This window comes from Lissotriton helveticus, chromosome 11, assembly GCF_964261635.1.
Source record: "Lissotriton helveticus chromosome 11, aLisHel1.1, whole genome shotgun sequence".
In the NCBI taxonomy this organism is placed as follows: Eukaryota; Metazoa; Chordata; class Amphibia; order Caudata; family Salamandridae; genus Lissotriton; species Lissotriton helveticus.
Genome location: NC_136072.1, coordinates 186,730,347 through 186,757,099, shown reverse-complemented (window position 1 = coordinate 186,757,099; position 26,753 = coordinate 186,730,347). Strand labels below are relative to the sequence as shown.

The 26,753-nt window shown below is 43.1% G+C and overlaps 1 protein-coding gene across 17 annotated transcripts in view; it reads left to right on the top strand.

Annotated features, from left to right (window-relative positions):
- Window positions 1-13,760: 13,760 nt before the first annotated feature.
- Window positions 13,761-26,753, top strand: part of MBNL1 (muscleblind like splicing regulator 1) — a 386,422-nt gene continuing 373,429 nt past the window's right edge. For 10 of the 17 annotated variants that reach the window (XM_078666712.1, XM_078666711.1, XM_078666708.1 and 7 more), the window contains exon 1: window positions 13,761-14,016. The gene's annotated coding sequence lies outside the window, so the exon portion shown is untranslated. The remainder of the gene's footprint in view (window positions 14,017-26,753) is intronic. The other 7 variants (XM_078666713.1, XM_078666698.1, XM_078666709.1 and 4 more) reach the window with 7 other exon arrangements.

The window sequence follows — 26,753 nt, the reverse complement described above, 5'->3', positions numbered from 1 at the left end:
CAGGTCTCAGAAAGGGCATCCCACTTCAATATCAGAGGCACTAAATCTCGAACTAATGACAAAAATAGGAAAACTAAAGAAATCAAAGCTCGAATACATAAGGACACAAGCAAAACTCGAAATAGGAAGTCGAATACTTCCAAAATATCTTCACAATATCAGAAAGAAATTTAAACTCTTCAAACGAAAATAGATAATATATCAAAGGACATGTTAAACGCACTACAAACTTTGGACAAAATAATGGAAATCCCGTTAAGCACCCACGCCAAAGTTGAAGATGTCCAAAAATTAACGCATAACTCCCAAGAAAAGGGCAAAGAGTCAATCATACAATTATCAAATAGGCTTAACCGACCAGACAGAAATCTTAAATACCTAACAAAAGAGGAAACCTTAACCTTAATACAATCATATGAGCCGGAAACTAGCAGCAGAGGGGAGGGAATTAAGTCAGTCCAGATTGATGCCAATAGAAAACCCTGGCCTAAGAATAGGAAACCCAACCATAACAACCTACAACAAAAAGAAATAACCGCCAATACTGTAGAAATGAACTCTAGTAGCACAGAGAAACCACTAATGTGCCTACTAATCAACTGTCGGTCTGCAGCAAAACATGCCACAGACATCGCTGCCCTCATCGTTAATCAGGAAATAGACATAACAATCCTAACAGACACATGGCTTATGGAATCATCTTCCCCGATCATGGATCTTCTGGTGCCCCCCCCACTATAACATTATTAGATTATACAGACAAAAGAAGACAGGTGGCGGTATCGCATACATACACCGGTCGGATATAGAAACCAACCAAATACAATCCGACCCTCTCGAATCTTGTGAATACGTAGGACTCAACGTAAGAACAGAAAAAATCAAGGATGCAACCTACATGCGCTTTACCACCCACCAGGCAACAATGCTACTTTCATAGAACAACTAATGGAGATCATCACGGCTTACTCTAACAGTCACACTAATAACATATTCCTAGGCGACTTCAATTTACTCTGGAATGACAATAATGACAAACAGGTCAACGCATTGAAAGACTTTCTGACAGACCTAAACCTTACTCAAGCCTGTACACAGCCTACCCACTCGCAAGGGGCAACCTTAGATTGGGTAATAGCTAGGAATAAAGATGTTTCAGTCCAATCAATTGTTCCTTGTGATTGGTCAGATCACTATGCCATAACCTTCCTGATACCCACAATAATAAAGAGAAAAACTGCGCAGCCTATCAAACTGAAAAAGTGGTCCCGGGACATTAAAGAACCTATAATGGAACTGCTTATAGCAAGATGTGAGAAGGAACTAAATCCGCCTAACAACTTGCTAAACGTCAACGATCTCACTGAACACTACACTAAATCAATGATGGATATTGTCAACTCCACCATGCCACTAAAACTAAAAAGAATAGCTAAAAAGGATACAAATCCTTGGTTTAAAGAGACACTGAATGAAGATAGGTGTAAATTAAGACTGGCAGAAAGAAGATGGAGACAGCACCCATCATTCCCCCAGCTTAAAACACTCAGAAAGATCAGAAACGAGTACAACAAAAAAGTACTCAATTCCAAGAAGGAATTCGTCAGATCAGAACTAGACAGCGCCAAAAACAGACCGCGGAAACTATTTGAGATACTAAAGCAACAATCAAATAAGCTGGCCAAATCCGCACAAGAAACTACTAAAACTCAACTGAGCTGCGAAGAATTCGCTACATTCTTCACTGACAAGGCTAACACGCTAGAAAGAGAGCTCAGGTTGGCAGCCAACAACCTGCCCAGGTACCTACCAACTCAAAACAATGACACCACAACAAACAATCATGATATTTTGAAGAACAATGCACATTGGACAACCTTCAAGCTATATGACTAGAATTCCATTTACAAAACTCTATCAGATATTAAACCCAACAACCACTACAATGACCCCCTCCCATCTAAATGCTTAAAAAGAATCAATCAAATCATCGTCCCAGTATGGACAAAGATAATAAATACCTCACTCTCTCAAGGGATCCTACCAGAATGCCTAAAAGCAGGTCAAGTCCATCCTACAGTTGACCCAGTAGAGCCGAACAAGTTTCGCCCAGTATCCAATATCCCAATACTCGCCAAACTAATTGAGAAATGTGTACAAAATCAGCTGAGCAACCACATCGCCTTTCAAGCTGCTGGACGACTGCCAATCCAGATTCAGACCGGGCCACAGCACAGAATCAGCAATCCTACACATAGTGGATGATGCGCTACAGGCCCTAGACCACAATCAAACATGCCTATTAGTACTTCTTGACCTGTTGTCTGCCTTTGACACGGTAAACCATGAAAAATTGCTAGCCAGGCTTCAAGACAGGATGGGACTATCTGGAGTTGTTCTGAAACGGTTTGAATCATTCCTACAAAACAGAACTCAAAGATTCCTAGTCAACCAGACGCTTTAACCATCTTGCCCAAATTCAATTGGAATTGGTTCAACACTATCCCCTTCACTATTCAACCTATATATCGAACTCCTCACAGAAATTCTCAGAGACGCTTGCATATCTTACCTCATGTACGCTGATGACATTCAGATTTACATCAAGATAACATCAATGGACGACATAAAGAAAATGAATGAGGCCTTAAAGATGTCATTACACTGGCTAACTAGTAATCATCTGAAACTAAACACACAAAAAACAGAATTTCTATTAATATCACCACCGACGAAACCCACAGAAGTGAAAGAATGGACCAACATGATCACAGCACTAAACTGCACCCCTACACTAGTGGAATCTGCAAAATCTCTGGGAATCACACTTGATCAGAACCTAGACATGAAAGCACACATCAAATCAATGACAAAAAGTGCCTGGTTTCACCTGAACTATATTAGAAAAATGAAACCACTCATCACTACAGCGGACCTCAAGCTAGCTGTCCAGTCCTTGGTTATCTCAAGGATTGAATATGGATGTACAACTCTAGCAGGTCTGTCAAAAATGTCCACAGCTCCACTAAAAGCATGTCTTCATGCGGCAGCAAGACTCACTACTGGATCCAGAAAATATGACCATATCACTCCAATACAAAACACCAAGGTACCTAGCTCAGAAAATAGAGCTTTCAGGGGGAAGCAGACCAGCTAGGAGTGTCAGAGAATTGCTGCTGAAACCACCCATCTTTTGGAAGAAGAAAACCTATGACAAAGCTTTCTCCGGAGCAGCCCCCAGAATCTTGTATTCACTCCCTCCAAACATCAGAAAAATTACAAACATAGCAACTTTCAAGAAGGAAGCGAAGAGCTTCCTAATGAGCAAGAACCTTCCAGAAGACAAGACCACGATTTCGCATTGAATACCAAACATCGGTCATGAACCAGTCTTGTGGTAAAACCCACAGAAAGCACTTCAGAACCTTGTATACGAAATACTGTTGCTTTGCTGAAACGGATAAGACTGTCTTGTACAGGAATGTTACTTTGCTGAAACAGATAAGAATGTCTTGTACAGGAATATTTTATATACCAATGCTGCAGTTTTGCTGAAACTGATAAGAAAATATTGTACAGGAAATATTTTATATGGCCAATCGAAATGTATCACAAATGTTCCATATGCAACTGTGAAGTGCTCTGATACCCAAGGGTCAAGTCCGCGCTATACAAATCTCTATAAATAAATAAATAAATAAACCCCCTTACGACCAATATGAATCCCACCCAGAATTAAAGAATACATGTATCCATTGGATTGCAAACCACAGGCATTTTAGTTATGAGCATGTGGAAGACATTTTAATCACACGCAGGGAGGGTTGGATAGGCAGGTGACATAAGGATTTACATGGAGATTGTATAGTAATTAACTTTAGAAACCCGTTGATGGCCCAAAAATTTTTAGCTAGAGAGGATGGGAGAAAATTGGGAGGCACCCAAGTGCTCCCACTGGGTTATTTCTACCCCCCCAACAGGCCTCACCATGATATAAGGCACTATGAGCTGGGTTGGAGAAATGACTCCAATAATTGCGAGTTACCTCCCCCGGACCAGTACTGGCAAAGGCAATTTATTTTTAATATTCCCACAGCAAATAGGTATAGCAACCTAGACCGAGTAGATTGACTCAAGGATCAGCCCCCCAACATCAAAGACCAAATATGCCCGCTCCCAATAGCAATCAAGACTCAGTCTAGTGATATAGGACCTTGCACGCCGCGTGGGGAAGGTAAAGCCTGTGGAAGCATGAGCGGCTCCCCTGGCTGCGCCCACGATGGCAGTGACATGGTACCGAGGGATAATCTAAAACTCTCACTAACCAGAAGGTCCGATTTGAAGGACGATAGTGTGAAGAGAAGGCCTCAGCGCAATCATCCCCTTTAGTGACTAACAAACCGAACTGCCCCAATCGGCCCAAAGACAAGGGTTCTTTCCTGGAACATTGCGGGTCTGAATAACAAGTTAATGACCCAAACTGGGGTCTATTTATTAACCAACGCGAGATCTGCATGTTCCAGGAGAAGTGGGCCAGAGGGGATGTTTCCAAATTGGGTTTTGCCACTTTCAGTATTCCCGCAACATCAGGGGGAAAAGGGAGACCATCGGGAGGCCTTAGCAGATGGGTGGAAGTCCACTTAGGATGTACGGCCAAGCAGATTGACACAGTATCCAACGATATTTTATGGTTTATACTGCACTGTCCATCAAAGATTTCCGTAGCCCTTTTAAACGTGTACTCCAGACCAAACGCCCAGGGTAAGGTGTCTAAAATGCTGGAAGAACTAACTACGTTCTTAGCTACCATTTCAGATAAACATATAGTGATCCTAGGAGGGGATTTCAATTGTCAGTTTGAGCCACTAGAGGGAATGCTCCAGGATAGCCTGTATGGTGAGGATACATTTTGGGCAATCCCGGAGACTAGGTGCCCACCAGTTAGAAAATGGTGCCCCCTGGTGATCCAGATGAACTGCCTTACTTTGAAACACTCCCTAAGAGCTTGCAATGGTAGAACTTTGTCTGACACATCGAGCAGTTATACCTTCCATAGAAATGAGCGAGGCTCTCTATTAGACTATATTTTAATCGACTCCAAATCCTGGGACAGGCTAATTGATTTTAAGGTTATTCCACGGCTAGACAGTGACCATTATGCATTAGTACTTGAACTAAAAGAGCTCAATCCTGGGAGTGTCCTTAATATGGATAAGCCTATTGATGCTAGGTTGACACTTTCAAATTGTAGGAGAAGAGTGCAATGTCTGATCAGCCAATCACAAGATAAACTCAGCACTTTCTATGAAGCCCTGATCCCAGTGCTTCTGACAGCATCTAACTCAATAACTCAACATGGGGATAGTACAGACTTCGAGATGGTTATAATGAACCATGGCAGGCTAGGAGAAGTCACCTAGACTTCTTCTATCCCAAAAAAACAAATCGGCCAAGTAGGAAACCCCCCACCCTTGGTATAATGATCATTGCCGAAATGCCAAAAGATCGCTGGAACTGTCCATCAAGGCTAGTGATCTCGCGTTAATTAAAATTGCAAGGGCGGCCTATAAGGTGGCCATTACTGAAGCCAAAAAAAGGTGGGAAATGGATAAGTGGGTTGTTTTGAGAAGTTTCTTGGGAGCTAGGGATATGAGGACGTTCTGGAAAGTTGTCGACACAGGTAGCTCTGGTGATAAATCACTGATAGAGCCGAATTTGGAAGCAGAGGTCTGGCGGGACCATTTTGAATCTCTCTACTCTAAAGGGAAACCATTGAACACTATGACAATAGCTCTAGTACAAGTATAAGTTTAAATTAAATTAAGGGAGCCCTCTCTAAAATAGCACCAGGAAAAGCACCTGGATTAGATAAAATTCCTGAGGATCTTTTTCGCAGTGAACCATCTGTATGGGCACCATACCTCTGGGTGTATTTTAATGCCATATTTCAAGGCATGAAGATTCCCCCCAGCTGGGCCGGAGCCAAAATAATCCCCATTTACAAAAAAGGTTCACTGCTATTACCAACCAATTATAGGCCGATCGGCATCATAGACATTACGCAAAAAAAATGTGCGCATGTACTGCTGCTTCGGTTACAAACTTGGATGGAGGAACGGAAGATACTTACCCCCCTACAGGCAGGGTTTAGAGAAAAACTGTCTACATTGGACCAAATACTCAGGCTAGAACTATTACACTGGAAGATCGTGTGTCTAGATGGTAGCAGCCTCTACTTAATATTTGTAGACTTGAGGTCAGCTTTTGATTTGGTCCCAAGGGAAAAATTGTGGGCAGTCCTCCACGAGATGGGGGTTCCAGCATATCTATCCCAACTCATAAAGTGGCTGCATGAGGAATGCTTCGCCCAAATCAGGTTTGGTAAGGATGGAAAGCTAACTGCACCCATCCCGATCAAACGCGGTGTTCGACAGGGCTGTATGCTTGCCCCTACTCTCTTTAGTCTATACATAAACTGTCTAATAGATTATTTACTTGTAGAGAAAGACCTTGATGCACCCAAGCTAGCCTCGCGTATTATCCCAGCAATGATGTTTGCCGATGACACTCTATTAGTATCTAAATCACCTATGGGGATTCAGAGGGTACTCAATAGATTTGAAGCATTCTGTAGTGAAAGAGGAATAGAAATTAACCTACAGAAAACCAAATTTATGGCATTTAACAGCCCTAAAAGCACACAAGCAAACCCTTCACTAAATGGTAAACCCCTCGAGAGAGTTTTCTCTTTTGATTATCTCAGCATTACAATCACAGAGACCATGGATTGGGGGGCACAAATCAAAAAATCATCACTAAAATTGTCGCAATCGTCAGGGGGTATCATGAAGGTTTTCTGTAAGTCCAGCCAGAAACCAGTGAGTCCTGCCTTTGAAATTTATAAGGTTCAAGCCCGGGGAGGGGCGCTATATGGCGCAGAACTATGGGGCCACTCTAGTTCTGAGAACCTAACGCAGACAGAGAACAACTTCCTTAGACAGTTGTTAAATCTCCCAAGGAGCACCCCACTAACTCCGCTCCAATTAGATCTGGGTGTTAGGGCAATCGCCGATGAATCTAACCATAGACCTTTATTATATTGGCGTCGCCTGTGGGTTACTTCAGAACTTCTATCATACAGGGAGGAATTAAAAGAAGTGATGAACCTGCGGGGGCAGCCACACTGCCGTGGCTTGCGTATATCAAGCACATGCTAGCCAGCATGGGGTTGGGGAACTCTGGGCTGACCCTGAGCTCGCTTGAACCTCACTCCCCAGGAAACTGTTAAATGCCCATTATGAGGAGTATAAACTAGCACAGCGTTATAGTAGCCCCCGAATAGGCAAGTTAACCTCAGCCTTTTTAGAAATCAAAGATAGGTACAGATATGAGATCCTGGCCCTGGATGACATCAAGCCGGCAGCTGCTAGAAAGCTTTTTCTTCAGTTTAGGCATGGGGTTTTGCCTCTCCGCTGTTTTACACACAAGTGGGGGGGTCCGCAAGTCCTGAAGTGCCCAGCATGTGACTGCCCTGCAGAGTCAGTACTCCGTGTTTTTAGCTGTCCTGGCTACCATAAGGCAAGAAAATGATGGCTGGTGCAGATTTGTAGAAACCTTGGAACTAGGTGCTGCTCTGAGGCTTTCAGGATACTGAAACACGATTGTAGTATCCCAATTGTTTACTCAGTTGCAGGTTTTCTATTTTCTATGTGGTGAACTCGCAGGATATTCTTAAAAGCATCCTTAAATAGTTAAGATAATGATTCTGTAGGAAATGAAATAAGGGTACCCTTGAGGTCACCTTCTTATTATCAAATACCCGGAAAAAATATCTATATATGGTTACCCTTGCCAGTTTTAAAACTTTAGGGGTCCATTAGGATGGCGGGCGGACTTAGTCCGCCCGCCATCCCAGTGCAAAACGGGACCACCCGCCATAGGTGCGGCGGTCCTGCCTTGACAATTAGGATGCGCCCGCCACAGTGGCGGGCGCATCCTGTATTTTTACCATTGCGGCGGGCGGTGCAGAAAGCGCCGCCCGCCGCAATGGTAAAAATGCACGTTGTGCATTTCAAAGCAAAACATGACAGGCACCGCGCGGTGCCTGCCATGTTGCACTTTGAAATGCGGGGGGGTACCATAGGTACCTCCCATGTGCACCCCCCACCCCCCAAGTCAAGTCAAGTCAAAATTTGTATAGCGCACTACTCACCCAGAGGGTCTCAAGGCGTTTGAGGGAGGGGGTTCGCTATTTATCAAACAGCCATGTTTTGAGTTGTTTTCTGAATGAGAGGTGGTTCTGTGTAAGGTGGAGGTGGGTGGGAAGAGAATTCCAGGGTTTGGCTGCTAAGTAGGAGAATGATCTTCCTCCCATGGTGGCTCTTCGGATGTGTGGGATTGCGGCGAGGGCTTGATTGGACGATCGTAGATGGCGGGTGGGGGTGTAGAAGGTTAGGCGCGTGTTGAGGTAACTGGGTCCTAGGTCGTAGAGGGCCTTGTGTGCGTGGGTGAGGAGACGGAACTTGATTCTCTTGTTGACGGGGAGCCAGTGAAGGTCTCTCAAGTGACCGGAAATGTGGTTGTGGCGTGGTATGTCTAGGATGAGTCGGGCGGAGGCGTTCTGAATGCGTTGGAGTTTTTTCTGTAATTTGGCTGTGGTTCCGGCGTAGAGGGTGTTTCCGTAGTCCAGTCGGCTTGTGACAAATGCTTGGGTGACCGTCTTTCTTGTTTCGGTGGGGATCCATCGGAAGATCTTTCGGAGCATGCGTAAGATGTTAAAGCAAGATGACGAGACGGCGTTGACTTGTCTGGTCATTGAGAGGGAGGAGTCTAGTATGAATCCTAGGTTGCGAGCATGGTCCGTAGGTTTGGGCGCGCTGCCTAGGGCTGGAGGCCACCATGAGTCGTCACATGCGGAGGGGGATGATCCAAGGATGAGGACTTCCGTCTTGTCTGAATTCAGTTTTAGGCGGCTGTTCTTCATCCACTCGGCTACGTCTTTCATCCCTTCGTGTAGGTTGGTTTTGGCGGTGTTTGGGTCTTTGGTGAGGGACAGGATCAGCTGTGTGTCGTCAGTGTAGGAGATAATGTTAAGGTTGTGCTGGCGTGCGATGGATGCGAGGGGGCTCATGTAGACGTTGAAGAGGGTGGGGCTGAGGGATGATCCTTGTGGTACTCCACAGATGACTTCGGAGGCCTCTGACCTGAAGGGGGGGAGGCGGACTCTTTGGGTTCTTCCGGCGAGGAATGAGATGATCCAGTCGAATGCTTTTTCTTGTATCCCGACGTTGCTGAGGCGTTGTACGAGGGTGCTATGGCAGACCATGTCAAACGCTGCTGAGAGGTCCAGGAGGATGAGGGCAACTGTTTCCCCGTTGTCGAGTAGTGTTCGGAAGTCGTCTGTGGCTGCGATGAGGGCGGTCTCGGTGCTGTGTTTTGCTCGGAAGCCGGATTGTGTGGGGTCGAGGGAGCCGTTAGACTCGAGGAAGGCGGCGAGCTGGTTGTTGACAGTCTTCTCTATGACTTTGGCAGGGAATGGGAGGAGCGAGATGGGGCGGTAGTTCTTAAGTTCGGTGGGGTCTGCTGTAGGTTTCTTCAGGATGGCACTGAGTTCGGCATGTTTCCAGCTTTCCGGGAAGGTAGCGGTGTTGAAGGAGAAGTTGATGATGTCCCGGAGTTCGGGTGCGATGACGGAAACGGCCTTGTTGAAGATGTGGTGGGGCATGGATCGGTTGGTGCTCCGGAGTGGATGGAATTCATCAAGCGGATGGTGTCTTCGGTGCTGATTGGGGTCCAGGCGCAAAGGGTGGTGGTGGGGGGCTTCAGTTCGGTGGTGAGGGGGGGTGGATTGTTCGCCGAAGCTGTTATGTATGTCAGCGATCTTGCTGTGGAAGAACGAGGCTAGAGAGTCGCAGAGTTCTTGAGAGGGGGTGATGTCATTGGTGCCGGCGCTGGGGTTGGTAAGCTCTTTGACGATACTGAAGAGTTCCTTGCTGTTGTGGGCGTTGTTGTCGAATCGATCCTTGAATGCTGATTTCTTGGTGGATCGGATCAGCTGGTGGTGTTTGCGGGTGGTGTCCTTAAGGGCGGTCATGTTGTTTGTGGTTGGGTTTTTTCGCCGGGCTTTCTCGAGGGTGCAGCAGTTTTTTTTGGGAGTTTTTGAGGTCGTCATTGAACCAGGTGGCTTTTTTGTTTCCTGGCTTGTTGTGGTGGTTTTTCACGGGTGCTAATTCATCAGCGCAGTGGGTGATCCATTGTGCGAGATTGATGGCTGCATGGTTTGGGTCCGATGATCTGGTGGGAGGGATTTGGTTTAGCGCTGTAGTGAGCTGGTCGGTGGTAATTTTGTTCCAGTTTCTGCGGGGGACTTGTTGTGGGTGGTGGTGTGTCATGGTTTTTCTGAAGTTGAAGTGGACGCAGCTGTGGTCCGTCCAGTGGAGTCCTGTGGCGTGATTGAAAGAGATGTGCTTGCTGGAGGAGAAGATTGCGTCGAGCGTGTGTCCGGCGTAATGGGTGGAGGTGTTTACCAGTTGTTTGAGTCCGAGATTGGCGAGGTTGTCCAGAAGGGTGGTGGTGTTGCTATCGTTGTTCTTTTCCATGTGGAAGTTGAGGACCCCTAGGAGAATGTAGTCCTCGGAGGAGAGGGCGTGTGGGCTGATAAAGTCAGTGATGTCTTCGCTGAATTGTGTGCGGGGTCCTGGGGGTCTGTAGACGAGGGTGCCTCTAAGTGTAGTCTTGGGGTCGGTGTGAATCTGGAAGTGGAGATGTTCGGCGGCTGTGAGGGTGTCGTCAGCGCTGGTCGTGATGCGGATGGAGTTCTTGTGGACGATGGCGATGCCTCCTCCTGTTTGGTTGATGCGGTCCCTTCGGATGATCTTGTAACCGTCCGGGATGGCTATGGCGATGTCGGGCGTTGATGAGGCGTTCATCCAGGTTTCCGTGAGAAAGGCGACGTCCGGAGTCGTGGTGTCAAGTAGGTTCCATAGTTCAATGGCGTGTCTGTGGATCGAGCGGGTGTTGAGCAGGATGCACTTCAGGTGGTTGTTGTTTGCGCTCTGTTTGGCGTTATTGGTTGTAGTATGGGACCTGATGCAGCTGAACTTGCAGGATTGGCAGGTGAAGGGTCCATGGGCGCGTCCTGGGGCGGCTTGGTGGCAGTCTGGGAGTCGGCCGGTGTTGAATGCAGTGAGGGTTGTGGCGTCGTACGTAAGGCGGGTGGAGTGGTTTTTGCGGGGGCCAGGGGGTCTGGCTCTGGGCGCGGGCCAGGCGCGGACGGGCGTAGACGGGCTTACCGTTGGCGCGCCTTCGGCGCGCATAGGGGGCGTACGCTGCGCGCAAGTGCATCTGTCATAAGTGGAGAGTGGAAGGGGCGGAGCGAGGGAGGAGCAGCTGGGAGGCGGGAGCGGGGTGGCGAGTGGGGAGGGGATCGATTGTAGGTGCTGTAGGGAGCGGGGGTGGGGCCGTGGGGGAGCAGCGGCTGGGAGCGGGGAGGAGAGACGGGCTGGGACAACAAAATGGCACCAAACAACAACAAGGTGATGCAGGGCGAGATCGGGGCACAGAAACTAATTCAGGCAGCAAATATGATCAGCAGCAGAAACGTGAAGCACAGTCTGGCACATAGATTAATTTTAGCAGCAAATACGATCAGCAGAGTGTGGAAGCGCTACAAGGATGGCCAGGAGCGGGTGGAGCGACTGTGTCTGACCAGGTCAGGGCGCTCCCAGGGGGCCCGCAACGGGCCCCCGCAGGGAGTTTCCGCATGCCATTCCGTGGCGCATTGGAAAATGCCCATCATAATATGGCTGGCGGTGTCTGATAGACACAGCCACCATATTATTCCTTTTCTGCCCCGGCCGCAAAGCGACCGGGGCGGAAAAGCGGCGGACCGTCTTTCCGTCTGCCGAGGTCCCCCCACCATACTAATATGGCAGGGGGGAAACGAGTGTGGATGTCGGGGGGATTGCCCCCGCCAGGCTGGCGGTGGCTACGCCAGCCTGGCGGGGGCAATCCGCCCGACATCATAATGGGACCCTAGTTCTTGTTTTTAAATGATTAGCTTTACCTGAGCTATGTATGTAGCTTTTTCCAATTATGTCACAGGAAAATTGTTTCTCTACTTCATATGTTTTTTTTAAAGTATGTATATTTTTTATATGCTCTTAATGCTTTTTAAAATGTCAGTATTGTTTCCTATCCTTGAGTAGTTTACTAGTCTACTACCATAATTGTTGTGAAAACTTCATGCAGAAGCAGCCTGCATTGTGGGGCTCCCAGTGCAAGGTATGCCAACTGCTGCATAAAACTAGTGGTAATAACAGCGGTCATCTTTTTATGAAAATTGTTTTTACTTAAATTATTTATTTATTCGCACTATGCACTTTCCAAAAGTGAATTCCTGTCCCCTGCTTTGAACAACCCTCTGTTATATCCACTGCTTTTGCTTTCTTTTGGTGAAGTAATTAGGACAGAGGGCATTTTAAAATTGAGTGTGGAAATTATTTACTCCATATGTGTGCCAGTAATGTCTATTTCTGTTTTTATTTTTTGTTTTTCACTACATGCAATTGATTTTCTTTGTAGTTCCAAATGTATTTATATGTACTGTGCCTGTACTTTTAAGGTCATATTGACCGAAATAAAGTTTATTGAATGCTAGTAACAAACTTAGGTGAAACAGTAAGGTATCTGTTAGGAAGGTAATGAAGGTTGTTTCTTTGGGACATGTGGTCTTGTTTAAGATTTTGGAAGACGGAATACTCTGTCAAAACGTGACAGATATCACGACCGCCATATTACAAGTGCCATTGTGTATAATGCACTCATAATTCGGTTGACGTGACATTTGTGACGTAATATCCTGTCTGCCAAATCTAAATTAGGCCCTTAATCAAGTGAGTGCCTTCACAAGCATTGCAACAATTTCGCGACTTTGCGCCTATGTGTCGAAAGCCTAACTTTGTGCAGCATGACTTGATGAATAAATTCACTGCAACAATCCGTACATACTATGAAAACAAAGTACAAGCACACATAAACTATTTACATTGCATGGAGTTTAGAGTAGCAATGGTATACGCGTCAAATAGTAAGACTGAAAACATATATCATTTTTCACAAGTTCTGTGAGGTGTATTTCCTCTCTTCTAAGGAGAAAAATGTTTTAATGTACAGCTGTTCTATAGTGCAGAACGTACTCCTTCAATATTTTGCACACAAGCCATTTTCCGTGATCCTATTTTTAACAAAATCATAAGTCTAAAGAGACAGTACACTCGATGGGAAAACATAATTCATATTTACTAATGTACAGAACTAAAGAGGCTTTCCCATTTTAATTAAGTTCAGACTCTGATACACTTTTGTTGAGGTTTATTGTTTCACAGGTCTTCATAATGAACACGGTGTAACCCGTAAATATTTGTCATAATAATGTGTGCTTTCGCTCGGTAAATACTACTGGGAGGGATAAGAACGTCTCACATTTGGTCTACAGTACAGCTCCGCGGTTATAATGTTGTTGCATGGTAGATGGGAGATACCAATTGCAGCATTCGGGGGGTTTGTTTTCCCAGCAAAAGTATATTGGCCGCTTCTCCGATTCCAAGGGTCGCCAACAAAAAAATTCGACGCAGTATATTTTTAGGTTAAACGTTGCACACGCGCCACTTCCATAAAATAGAACAAACAACCACTGTGACCTCGCTCAAACATTTTGTTTCTCCCCTCGCATTCTTGAGGCTTGACAAGTACGCCCAAGCACTTCCTGGTAGGGTTTGCTGCCGAGGGGGAGGGGCGTTGCAGGCATCAATGCAAACCAGACATTAGAGATAACACCGCACAGCTACATTCAACAGTCTCCCCACTGCTGCTGAACGCCTGCGGCCGGCATGATGCTCCTGTGGCAAGAAAACTGACTCTCTCACCTTCTGCACCAATATTGCATTGTAGGGAAAGGATTCCAAAATGCCTTGGGAAATTAGCCCACAACCTGGTTGCCTCTGAAAAAAATGTAAGGTAAGGTCATAGCGACTTGTATTTTTCCGTAACTGCAATGTGGAAGGCTGCGCGTGGAAGTTATGATTCATATTTCGAATGTTCGCGAACTGCCACCACTGCGCGCAGTCTCGTGCAACACTCCGCCTTCTGCTAAGGAGGGGCTGGAGGCTCGAGCCGCAGTTCTGCTTAAAGCAGCCTCTTCCTGTCTGCGTCCTGTCACGACTCAGACGGCGACCGCACTGCCGTGTAGCGCTTCAATAAAATGGAGCAGGTGCACTGACGTGTCGCAGGCACAGCACAACTTAGCAGGCAGAGGTGGGATGGCGCCTGTGGAGAACGTGTCTCCTCTGAGAGAAGCATTCCTTCTTTCAGCGCACCCATCTCATGCTCTTGTGTTGCAATAAGCGAAAAATGTTCACTAATAGGTTAATTTTTCTGAACCCTGCATATAAATTACTCGTGACATGTTTAGCCGCGCTGCCTTAAATGGAGAGTACTGTACTCCAGCAAAGCATCGCTCGTGCCAAGTTTACGGGGCGGAAGACGCCCCTTCTGAGTTTTTTGCCTTGTTTTTTTCACTATTTCGTACGGCGTCATTGCAAACTAATAGAAAAGTTAGTTAATGAGCAAAAATGGTATTTCGTATCCCTAATGAATTTCAAAGTGGAGGAAACGCGAACTATATATTGAACAATATTTTCATCAGTCCGCAAAACGACGGCATATGTTAGGATTAAACATCTGTCGCATCGATTGAATCGGGATTTTCTTTATTAACTAAAGTTATCGAGGATGTAATGTGTTGTATCACTACCCACAGCGAGCAGAACTAAGTAGCTGCAGTGCCCAAAGTGAAGGCATTGGGTTTAAGTACGATGTCTACGCCTGGACCGGAGACCATTAGCGATTGGGGGCTCTCGGAAAGACTAATTAAAGTCACTCTACTTGCACCGACTTTAAAGCTGCAACAATTTTGAAAATACTATGCATTCTTTTAGGTATTTTTGAAAGATTGTTCGACTACCGATTGGAAACTGGGAGGTAGCTATTATTAGTGCAGCAGGTGCAGTGACACCGGGTCCCGAAGGTCATTGGGACAGCTTCACACATCAGTTATGGCAGCCTTTAACTATCCAAATGGGAATGGGTTAGGGTGTCGGAGCAGGAGACCTTATTTGCCCTGCTTTTTTAGGGTCATAAGGCACCCCGCCTCACCACTAAGAGCCCGGGCCAAACATTTCAAAGCTTGGAAAATGGTATAGAGTAGCACACATATTATTTCATATTCCCCAATCCAAGCATTTTTTGCCTTTGCTAGAGCGAGTACACTTACAGTACACCATTTCGTTTGTGTATATATTTTACACTGTCTAAAGATAGTAACGAAGTCTAAGTTTGCTCATAACGCAGACAACCTGTGGCCCAAATTTCAAGTGCTTTGGTTTACAGTCCGTTTGGAGTTTGTGTTCCCATCCTTTCGCAGTAAAATGAACATTGCTATTTTATCCCTCACATTATGAGACAAAATAGCAACATGAAATGCATGTTGGTCTATTCTTCTGTGACATGTTGTGGTGTTATTCGTCAGCCAGTGATGCATGATTACTTAATAATAAGTTATGGCATGTATTGCACTATTGTTGTAAAAGCATGCAATTCTTATGCTTATGTAGTATAAGATATTCTGATCTTATTTAATTACTTAATTAAGTGAAATACATTCATTAGGAAATTCATTAATTGAAATATTGATATTCATTAAACATTTAATTTATTTTGTTGTCTTGATTTCAATGCTAATTTATTAAACTATTGAAACTATACGTTTACATAATACAAATCAATGCATTATGGTCCTATAATGATAATGGGGAATTATAATACGTTCAGCAGGGATCTTAAATGGGACTTTTTAATTACAATGATGGCCCAACAAACCAATAGAGTAGCAGAGGGGCATTTTAGGTTTGCTTGTAAGCTAGGTAATATGCCTGTGCCACAGCTTGTCACTCTATATAAAGCAAAATGTGTATCAGCAGCATCATACGGGGCAGCGGCTTGGGGTCATCAGAAAAAGCCGCTTGTTACAAGTGGTAGAAAATAAATTCATAAAACGCTTACTGATGATCCCAACCAGTACGCCCACCTCTTTTTCTCATCGAGAGATAGGGTTGGATTATCTGGAGGATCGTATAAGCTCTGCCCCTTTGATTTTATGGTCTAAAATTTGGTTGAAAGAAGAACTACTGTTTACTAGGGAAATATTGGAAGACTGCCTTAACCTTGATAAGGTGATGACCATTCCCTGGTTTTGGTATGTTAAGGAAAGATTATATGACATGGCTGGGTGAGTTTTATGAAAATCCGACAAAGATCCCCATAAATGCCAAAGGCATAATCAAAAAGCAATACAGGGACTGGGCACATGTGAAACATTTTCAGCAAGAGTGTGCCTTTTTGCCTAACCAGAAGTACTAACCAGAAGTACTATCTAGCCTTTTCTACAAATTGTCAGATGTGTTTTTATTTAACCAGATTTCGCCTTGGTACGTTGCACTTTTTGCTTGCTTTTCCTAGACAAACCAGGTGGGCGGAAACCCTTAGTTTCTGTCCCTGTGATAACAGTACTCCCCAGAGCACTATGCACCTTACATTCTTTTGCACATGGTATGATGATTCGAAAAGGAGGTTTTTGAGACCAATACTAAAAAATATCTCTCTGTGTACAAACCTAGAGGGATAGGAGTGTTTGCAACTTTTGGAAAATTCTACTGTTTGTTCTGCAATGATGAGTTTCATTAAAGTAGCACTGGGTATTAGGAGACGATATGGAATGTAGTAATTGAATCGGGCAGGGAAATAAAATGATTTTAGTCTACGGAAATTGTAATTTTTTTTAGCATAATTAGTGTTTTAAATTCCCTGGCAAAAATTTTCTTTTTTCTTGGCTTCAAAGATAAATATGGTCTTTCCCCCAAAATGCACTTAGCACTTTATGTATAATGATAACCTAGCTTGTAATTGAACCTTACATGAATTTTTATTATTTCTCACAGTGATAACTTATTTATATCCCATTGTGAAGATTTATGATAAATGATTTAATGTTTTTATATTTGATGTATTTTAGAATGCTTTTATGGTTGTATACTAACCGAATAAAGCTTGTTTTGAATTTGAATTATGATAATGGGGCATGCTTATGATATAACAAACTAAGCAGTGCCAAAGGCATTATTGTACCATAATATACATTACCTGTTATATTTTTATAATGTTACCTTTGGAATTAAATCCAGGCTTCTCATTGGCAGAAATATTTTTTGTACACAAACTATGTATGTCTTGTGAATTGTGGAAAATAATTAACATATGCAATTGCATTTCCACTGATTATGGGGTCCGAATGAGGTATGCACAAATACAAAGACCTATAATTATACGCTTACTGACTTCTGAGTTCTGACATGTCTCTTTGTCTTTGTAAGATGTCTGCTCTTTGACAATCCAGGATTAAAGTTAGTGATGGGCTTCTAGGCCTCACCTGAGTCCTTACACTCATATGCCATTTTATTAAGAGGTGGGCACATGATCACCCTCCCACGACAAGGTATCTTTCTCTTGCCGTTGTATAGGTTGTTTCAGTTGTGTGTATTTGAGCATTTACTTTACGTTACCATATAGTGACATAGGAAGCTCTTCTGTTAGCCGGGTCTGGTGGCTCAGTGGACTAATGCATCCACTGCAAGGGCCTGTGTTTGCCCTCATGGTCACAGGTTCAAATCTCGGCGGGTCCACTCAGGCTTACATCAATCTAAGGTCGATAAAATGAGTACCATTGAGTTGGGTAACAATAAACATCTGCTATTCAGCGCCAAGATACCCCAGTTGGGGTGAATGTGCACTTTACAAATACACATGCTAAAGGAAGGTCCTGTGTATTTACAGTAACCTTCAGGAAAAGCCCTCTGGTTGTATTTGGCCCCATACACTACATAACAAACTCCGAATAAATACATTAATAATTGTAGCCATGAGATATTATTTCAGGGAATGTAAGTGGCTTGTTGAAGGCGGTACAGCAGTCTTTTAGGTAAACGGGGGAATTCAAATGCAAGGCCTTGGGAACTTTTACTGTCTGTATTTTTGAAATTCTGAGTAGATGAAGGGGTACACGTTTAATCCTTTAATCAGTTAGCCACTTCTTATTTCACGTGCAAAATTGTTAACGGCTTTCAAATGACACCATGTTTGTATTCACTTTAGACAAGTTGTCCAACATACAAACCATTTAATCCTTTAATCAGTTAGCCACTTTCTAAGTTCACATACAAAAGTTGATGGCTCTCAAACTACACCATGTTTGGATCCACTTTAGACAAATATTCCAACATACAAACTCTTTCTTGTTGCAGACCATATGGCAATTTATTTCCAAAGAACTTTGAAACTGGTTTGCAAAATGCATATAGTAACTAAGTTGAAACACTACACGTCTTTTGTTCTGTGTGTCTCTGTTGGTATATTTTCATGCTCCATTTAAACGTTAGCTATACAGGGTGGGTAGCAAAAACGGAAAGACCTATAATTACGTAGGATGTGTCTGGATACCAGTTGATTGACTAAACAGACTATAATTGCCCCTTTGTGGCTGGGCTGTGAAGCCTTGGAGGAGCTGAAGACAGGGCTGAATTATTTCAGTGTTCATTGCAGAATCCACTTTTCATAAATTATGTATTATCATGTAAGCCATCTTAAGTAGTTTTCTGAGAAAATGAGTGATAACAATTTAAACTGAGTGGAAAAGTGATGCAACAATCTCACCATGCTGTTGACCAGCACATCCACAATGACCTGTACATAGTGCATTTGGTCGGCATTGCTTTTAAATAGTTTTAAGAACAACAATTTAAGGAATATCCCTTCTATTTTGCTGCTATTATTAATTAAGGGCATTTTTCCAAGCACAAACCATGTCTATTGAGTACACAGCAAATTTTTAGGCCTATTCCTAAATTCTAAGGAGGGGAGGGTGCGATTCAAAGGAATACTGTTGCATACCAGTGCACCTTGAATCCGAAGTAATCGGATCTCTACTTTTTTCTTTTCGAATTAGGCACTACAAACAGCGCCTAAAAGTTCGACCTCCAGGACCAAGGGGAGAATATTTAAAAAACTTTTAAGAGGCTTTTTAGGGATTGGGGCACAATATTTTTAAAACTCTACCATTAGCAAACTTTTGCTACTTCTTGAACGGTTTGATTAAATCTCGATTATTCGTTGATTCAGGCGTTGATATTAAAACTGGATCAATGCTTCATGTAAAAAAAATGAACATTCTCATGGTGGTGCTACCCTTTCTTTGAGTGTAATTGCGCTACATTAATGACTATATATATGTTACTGCCTCTTTAAATTCCTATTTTCATTGATTGTTTAAATTTCCACTTCAGCAAATTAAATTGAATTAAGACCACAGTAACTAAGCTGTGAAAAGCATGGTGGCCCCGACCATCCAAAATGCATGCCACTTCCTCACAATTATGGTGTTATGAGAGCCAAGCCATTCAGTTTGCTTCTTACATCAATAGTCCCTTTTCACGACCAACAGAACATCTCTCTAAACAGCCACGCAGGAGAGAGACGTGATCTGTGTACACCTTAAATTTGCTGTATTTTACTGTTTTTAAGATTAAGGGGCTTTTTGAGGTTCTCTGAGTCAGATGTGAGCCCTGACGAGCAGAGGCCGTGCCGCTGCTGTGTGGTATCTAAAGTGTAGCTGTAAAAATGTCATTCATTCTTGCTCAGACAGAAACCTGCCCCATATGCGCGTAGCTGCTGCAAAATGTATGAATGTATAAGGGGCATGCCGTTTTAAAATATTTTTTAAAGCAGTTAAGGGAATATTCTTTGACTGTTTTCAGAGCAACTTAATTACTTTCCGTGCGTTCACCTCTGCTTTAGCGATTGGCTTAACTTTATCTGTAATGCATCTGCCCTTCTCTAACAGTTTAACTGGAATTAGGGCTTGCCCCGAGGTGCTACATTCTGCACGTTGTACTTCTTTCAAAGTGCCTGAGTTCTTAAGCGAAGTGGTTTTTGCATGCAATGAAAGTAACTGCAAGGAATGGAATAAAGAGAGATTGCAGCCAGACGTCAGAGTGAACGGTAAAAACTAAGAAATATGTCAAATACAAAATATACTTCAGAAATAGCGACCTGTGCGAAAGCTTTTTTTGAAAACGCACCGACCTGTTTGAGTTTTAATGTAACAAAACTTTTATCACTTCGGCCTCGAGAAGCTTTATTAATTTGTGGATTTGTTGTCTTTTGAAAGCCCTACTATATTATTTTGTTTTAGTTTTGAAGCCATATTCTGCACAAGTGAGGGCGAATCTCTCATCTCTGTTAGCTCCACGCAAACTGTGACAGGCCTCTGCAAATGAGTACATATTATGAGAATCAGTTTCTCCATGACAGCCCCTTCCTTGTCTCATGGCAGCTGCCACGTTGTAACTGCACTTAAAGGCTAGGGCAGGTACATGACTGAGGCTGATTGTCACACACTGGCTCTATTGTAAGATCATATTAGATTGCATTAAAATGCGAATATAAATTGTGGTAGTACTGAGCTGTTGATAGCCTCATAATTAAATAATTAGTGAAATACGTGTTAGAACAATAATAACATCTTATTAAAATGTAAATACACATATCTAGGAAAAATAATAATTTGAATGCATGCGCAACTTCCATGCCACTTAATGGAGCTCTTTGATATAGTTTGTGTTAAAGCATAATAAATGCATTAACCAAATCCCGGTGATAAATATGTCTAGTAAGTTAGATTTTTCATTTATAGTGAGCCACTGTGTCCTGACTTCTGGCAGCGTTCATGTCCTGCCATCTACCTAATGAATTGCTTGTCAAAGCTGACACTCTCTTGAGGGCTCCCAATGACCATTTATGTTTCCAAAAGCAAGTTACATATTAGTTGTGATAATATTACTGGTATTGTAATTAATTGCTAGTTGTGTGCATGGAAACAATGAGGCTGTTTACTCGGTAGGAACAACTGAATGAAGGAGAATTAAGTGAAGATTGGGATACTTGTTATACAAAGCGTCATACAGAAAAGAACAAAATGTGAAAGTGTTGAAAGTGTGAAATGTGGGATGGAATATCCCTAGAATTGTAATTATTCTCACAAAGAGTGGTGATATTATTTGAAAGCATTACATAGCATAGGTGGCAAGCATGGTTCCGGGGCACTCTATACTTTGTGGCAGTAATTCTCAAGAGTACTGGACCAATTCAGGATATGTGAGTATTATTTTGCAGGAAGGAATTGAACCATCACCATGCGGTCTCTCTAACGCTAGTCGATGTTGACAATCTTTCATTCAGTACCTGGTGGTCTGTGGTGTCAAAGGCGGTCAGTAGGTTTAGTATGATTAGTGTAATGGGTGGTCTTTGAACTAGGATGTTAGAAGTTCTTCCCTGATGTTTAATACAGTGGATGTGGTCCCCTGTGGGGTCAGAAGCATGACTTGAAGTCACATAATACCGTTCAACTCCAGGTTGGAGCACAGTTGGTGTATGATCAAAGCTGCAAGCAAAGTTGTAACACAAGGAAGTCTTGAGGAAGGTGTGTGTTTTGCTACACTGTGAGGTGCACAGAGGATTCCTTTAGAGTTGATATGATGATTAAATGTTTAATAGACTGGGATGTGGCACCTACCAATAGGTGGGCATTGATTCTCCTGCTGGTGATTGGAGTGAGTGCTGGAAGCCCATGATGGATGACTTCAACATTAGCTATGTTCCCCAGGAAGAGAGGATTTTTGTGGACGAGACCGAGGAGTTACTTATGTTACATTTTTGATGAAGACAAACACGCAATTTGGCTCAAATTGAACTAAAACAGAAATAAGGAACATGAAACAATGGTCTTTATAGGCTGGAATCCAATACCACCAACAAACCTCCTAATATCTCCTACCTTGCCCGACCCATATTCAGGCAGGCATCTGAGAAATGCAACTTGCGGTGAAGAGTGTCAGTACGTAACGACAGTGGTGCCAGAAAGTACAATACAATATCTAGAAACAAAACAAATATTCAAAACAAAGCATAAACCACAAGCTATTTGTTATACTCAGTGTTTCATTCACACTGGGCAACGGTCTCCTAATGCAAACATTTTAGTATTATTATATGTAACAATGTCCCTCACCCCCACACCTTGTCCTGATGAAGACCCTGACGTAAGGGCTACAACTGCCTTCAGTTTCTTAGGGGTCAAAACGTTGACACTTTATTGCATAGCCAGCACTGGCAACAGATATTTCACATTGTGTTACTGTTGATATCATGGCTGTATACTGTTTCTGCTGAAATTGAGATTTATAGGCTTGATGAATGAGCCTCATGTGTTTGAAGTAATGAACTGTTTCTGATTGACACTCTATTTTCTAATCACTTCTTTATCCTCACAAAACCACCATTACCCCCCTTTCCGTCCTCCCCCACACCATGTTCCCGCCTAGGGGCATTGTCACATGTAGTAATACTAAAATATTTGCATTAGGAGACCGTTGCCCAGTGTGAATTAAACGCGGAGTATAACAAATACCTTGTGGTTTATGCATTGTTTTGAATATTTGTTTTGTTTCTATATATTGTATTGTACTTTCTGGGACCACTGTACTTATGTACTGCTTTACACCCAGGTCCCAGAGACTAGTTTTGGTTATACCCTTCTTAGGTAACTATGTGAAGAGTGTCAGGCCTTTCCCCAGCCCCCCTGGAATGGTAATGATAGAAAGTAATTATTTGCCTCCATACCCAGGATGGATTACCACAAGAGAAAGTGACCGGGACTAAAACTGCTTCAGAAATATCATATTTAGTATTGATGAGTGTTTCGTAACCGCAAAGAGAATAATTTGTAAAATACAAAAAACAGCTTCTCATAGGTCAGGCATGAAAATGCCACTAGAAAATCTAATTTTTGATGGGCATATTAAAAACAAGGTATGATATAGCTTTCATTTTAAGATCGTATCATATAACAGGACAAAACCCAGTGTGGGGTGAACAAAACTCCTCTTGCAAACACCTTGCATGAAGACAATTGCATCCATCCAGAAACATGCCCTTCTCACTTGACAATGCTGAGACATCGTCACAGCCCACACATTCCACAACAGGAATTTCACTCAACGCCTACCCGAGATAATGATAATGAAGCAAATGTCAACAGTTAAGCAAGAATTGCAGAGCAAATGTAGGAACGAGAGAAACATTACTATTACATACCTTCCCTAAAGTTAGAGGTCATGCCCTCTACGAAACTGAACTGCATAGAATAAAATGCTGGTATGGCTGAAAATTTAGACGTGCCTTAGATTAGTCACAATATGTAAACGAAAATGCAGGAAAGCATATGCATATCAGACTGTAAACCATATATTAGTTGTTTAATTAGTCGTTAGTTAGCAAATTGACAGAGCTGTTTGGTGCAGCAATGAACTGAGAAGAAATATTTTACCCATAAACACATATTGAACTCCTTCAATTAGTCAGTCAAACTAGTTAAAATGTAAGCTATCAAATGATCGTAAAAGGCTTATATTTTGAATATGATTTGAAGATGCACATGTAAAGTTGCTTCTTTTTTTGTATTTCAGTACCCAGTGGGTCTGATTTTGAGGCACCATATATTTAAGGTATTTTGTGCCTCGCAAGAAAAGGAAATTTCACAAAAATTTAATGTCAGGTGACTGAGTTTTTAAAAATCAAATTAACATCTACCAAATACTATTTGATTCCCTTTCAGAAATCAAATCCACACCCTATGTTCATTATAGTATGTGTGTGTCTACTCTAGTGTGAAACACATAATTGAACGACTCACACACCACAGTAGGGGTGTGTACCCTAAATATCGACCCCACACAATTTTGAGGAAAAATTATAAATGGCAAAATATTCACAGGTAAGTAAGTTTAGATTTTGTGAACCCAACTCCACATACTAGTATGGCGGGTGGACTCTGTCTGCGGGAAACTGGACTGCCCGCAAAGCTTGCGGCGGTCCCGCAACTACAATTAGGATGCGTCCGCCACACTGGCGGGCGCATCCCATATTTGTAACATTGCGGCCGCCGTAATGCCACAAAAGCAAGTTGTGCCTTTCAATGCACAACGTGGCAGGCACCGTGCGGTGCCTGCCACGTTGTACATTGAAATGCAGGGGGTACCATAGGTACCCCCCATGTGCACCCCCGTCACCCCCCAGAATCCTTGGTGGCCCGCTATGGACTCCCAATGTCGAAGACCGCATGCCTTTCTGTGGCGGTCCCCATCTGCATACTAATATGGATGGCGGTGTCTACCAGACACCGCCACCATATTAACTGCTTTTCCGCCCAGTAGGCAATCTGGCGGATTGCCTACCTGTGGAAAACCAGCGGACAGTCTTTCCGTCCGCCGGGGTCCACCCCGCCATAGTAATATAGCGGGGGGAATTTACATGCGGGCGGGCACAAATGTCGGTCGGATTGCCACCGCCATGCGGGCTGTGGCGATCTGCCCGACATGCTAATGGGCCCCTAAGTCTTCAAATCACATAGATGTGGAGCTATGAATAGTGAATCTATACTTCCTTATGTTCACTTTTCAAAACTTTGTCCCTCGATATTCTGTTCTTGATATTGCTGTATCCTCTAGACCACTGCCTTCATATCTGAGGCCACTGATATGACTGCTTGCTACCTCTCGAAAGAGAGACACCTCCCCTCTGTGGATCAGTTTCCACCCCCCAAATCCGTGCTTGATAACTCGTCAATGGTTTGCAATCGCAGATGCAGTCACAAACCATTGATATCTTCCTTTCCAAATCACAAATAGGAGGAAGACACCACTTTCAAACCACCTCTTAAATGTAATTTGGAAAGAATTGTGAAAGTCCTTTTATGTGTTGAAAATCATTTTCCGACTCCTAAAAAGGATTTTGGACATTAAGAAAAACTCTTTTGCTCTCACATGCTCTGACGTAGTTTGCGATTGCAATTTATGTGTAACTCACCGCTTCAACAGCAAAGTAACATGGTTAGCATTGTCAGGAAAGTACGGTGTCATTTTGGAGAAAGTATAGGTTTGATGGTTGATGCTGTTCACAATTCTATACAGTAGATGGACCAATGAGCTGCTTAAGTAACAAATAAAAAAAGAGGAATTACAATCACTGGCAAGTAGTAAGGTAAGTTGTTTTGTGTTGGTCAAATCAGTGAATTTACAATGCAGCTAATGGTGTGATTGCTGGTAATTTAGAGTAATTCATGTTTATCCTACATCTGACTTTCCTAAAGTTATGCTCTGTTTTTTATCATGTGATTGTTTCATGGTCCCTAAAACATGTTTATTGATTCATCAAACTCTCGCCTGTAGCCGAATACCCGAAACTGAGTAGACACTATACAAAAATATGGATAATCTCAAAGGGTGTCTCTTTCCAGTGTTTGACATTATTGGTCTTTGATCTCTATTCCATGTAACTAGAATGGCAGTGGTTTTTAGCTAGGCAACAGAAGAATAGGCACACCAAGTTAAATAATGAATAGCAGTAAAGCTTTTGGGTCTTGAGGGTCACGTTTGTTTTAGGAAGATATAGTGGTGGGTTATATTGCATTTGGTGGAGTAGGAGCCTTCCTGTAAATGAGGAGGGATCCCACCATGTCAAAAATGTGTTTCTCCTGCCTCATTTACAAGTGAGGGAACCATTAGATTTCCTACAGCAAAGCATCAGCTCTTTCTGCCATGGGAAACTTATGACCCACCTGCTTAACCACCATGGGACCACCAGATTGAAACCTGGGAAGGACCACCCTTTGGAACAGTTCAGATGTAGGGGAGGGTGATAAATTCTGCTCCACTGGTGGAGTTCACTGAATTTTACCCTCTCTGTGATATTGCTTGTAATACAGAGTTCCAGTAAAACTCTACCAACCGCTGCTTGGCAGAGTTTCTTCTCATGCGTGGCACGCAAACATTATGTTGGCGAGCGTGAGTGAACATTGGTGTCCCCTAGCATATTTTTCAGGGGCTAGCCTGGCACCCAGAGAGATTTTCTCAATGCAGACGTTTGTGGGCGGTGTCAACTTTTCTTGGTGAAAAAGATGCCTCGCCGTGGGAAACCTGATGCTCGAGTAGAAAATCTACTCAAGCAGCAGCAAAGAAGCAGTGCTCTCTCGTAACCCCTATCCTATTTGGTTATCTTATCACTAATCTACTTTACTTAACGATCTCAGTCACCTTAACAGCAATTAAATGACTTGCTAGCTCCTTATAAGCTCGTCCATTCATTGACTAGGGTCTGGTGAGTGCCCTTGGTCCTCACACCATGACATATTTTCTGTCTATTGCTTCGTTATCACAATGATCCATAGTTGTCCACTGTAAGTCTTGTCAGAATTGTGTCGTAGCAACATGAGATAGATTTACATATACACAATCTAAATTTGCACCAATTTGCACCATTTTCATAGTATTTGGGGTTTCTGTTATTTTTACATGTTTATGATCCTGCAGACTGTTGTTAGACACCATTACAAATTGTATACAATTAGGCAAAGTAATTAAAAAATGGCTTTCGTGTTGACATCACTGCATTTCCCCTTTTTCAAATGTATGCCCATTCCACCTTTTTTCATTTACAAGTAAAGGTGAGCAGTCTCCTTTGAGAGTGTTCTC